The sequence below is a fragment of the Corvus brachyrhynchos genome, unplaced genomic scaffold (genome assembly GCF_000691975.1).
Source record: "Corvus brachyrhynchos isolate BGI_N302 unplaced genomic scaffold, ASM69197v1 scaffold114, whole genome shotgun sequence".
NCBI lineage: Eukaryota > Metazoa > Chordata > Aves > Passeriformes > Corvidae > Corvus > Corvus brachyrhynchos.
Window position 1 is genome coordinate 166996 of NW_008238337.1, and position 1945 is coordinate 168940.

Sequence of the window (1945 nt, forward strand, 5' to 3'; positions counted from 1 at the left end):
GCTTAGCAAAATATTTGTGGATTTGGCTTTACGCCTAAGTGTAAGAAATTAATGTCATAGTCATAATTGACCCAAGGAGGATTTTGTGGTCACATCTAGGAAAAGCCAGAAAATGTGACACAATCATGAAAATATGAAAAGTCTTGAATGTTTTGACCTTGTTTTGGACATTAGGCAGCCACGGTGTGTGGTTTCTTTCCCCTCTCCCCAAAAGTCTGTGCTTGAGTATAACACAGATGGTTATTGAAAGTCACATCAAAGAATAGGTCAGAGCACGTCAAGGAGAGATAATGATTTGTGAGAGAGCAGCAAATCTGCTGTCACACAAAAATGAGAGACATGGGAAGCACTGTAAAAAGAACATGGGATGTTTTGCATGGGTGTTCAATAAACTCTTCCTTTTCTTTGTTGAGAAGGTCCAATGAGAAACACATCTCCGTGTCCTCACCCCACCCTTTCCCCCTTTTCTTCCTGTGTGTTCCCTTAAAGGGACTGATCCGTGTTAGACAAAAAAAAAGAGGCTGAGATATAATTGACTTGGATCAGTTCAGTGGAACTGATTTTTATCCTGCAAGACAATTGAGAAGAAATTTACAGTTTTTGATGTTGTCTTTGCCCCTTTCAGTCCTGCATTCGGCCACTTCCCAGTAAAATCTTGTCCATCAGTTTCCTGGGTTTTGTCTCATTGTCTGTGTACTAGTAATGTGTAGAGTTCCCAGAAACCATGAACACAAAAAAGAGAAATATTTTTCTTCAATCATTGTATTTGAATCATATTGGTAATGTTAATAACAAGCCATAAGATGAGGCTGCCTTTCAAATGGGTTTATTCTTTCTCAGGAAGGAGGATGTGTGGGTTTAACAAATGCAAGCAAGAGACCATGGAAGAGGATCCCCAATAACACCAATTTTCAGCTATTAGTTTGTGTGGTTCAGAACCACAAACCATCCTTAACTTTCTGTAATGGAGCGTAACACTAGCCAGGGATGGGATGCTTGGTTAGCATATGCCACAGTAATTACAGAATTCATAATTAGCTGTACAGTCTATAGGAAATGGATGACAAACTATCTGCATAATTTATGACCTCTCTCTGCTAATTTGATTCTGCCATGCGTGAAGTTCAACTCGCCTGTTGCCTACCAGTCATTGAAAATATGTTTATACTGATGCATCTCTGAAAGGACAGACAGATGAAGGATAAGGATATTGTATGCTGTGACAGAAGTGAGATGAGCAAAATGTTCTTAAACTATTGTGCAATGCCTGCCTGTTTTAAATCATGAGCAAAAGAGATAACGCTTGCATAAGCTGTTGCCTTCACAATGTTATCAGTCTTGATTTGACCACAGAATTCTCATAGAATTTAGCGACATGAATGAACACTGCATCCCACTCTGAAATACTTCCTTGTTACTGACATGCCTTTTATGCAACTTTGCTAAGTGTAAAATGTAAACTTGTTACTGTTCATGACTGCAAATGAAAAGAATGTGAGAAAGGAGACAGAGCATTTTCAGGAGTGCTTTTTGCTCCTATCATTTCAGCGCTTCTCAGACTTTTAGACTAGTGTCTAGTAAAACCCCCCCACCCCACCCGACTCCTGGCATAACACCATTTCCACTCTTATCCCAACATCAGCTCCCATACAGAGAAACAATTAAACTTTCTGGGAGTGTTAACTGCTCCATTTTTACTTTATAGGGAAAATTTTAAATAATAGTAAAAACCCCCACATTATTTTGCTGTGAGATAATGAAGTAAAGCTTATTCCTCACCCATTGTACAGACATTTTAGGTAATATATTTTTATTATGGTAACACCACAGAGGCCCTTGGAATCTGCAGGACTGGCTTAGTGTAGCTCCCTACGATTCTCCTGCAGCTTTTTGCCTCAGGTTTCCTCCCATGATCTTCCAAAAGCACTGAGAGTAATTCCACCCA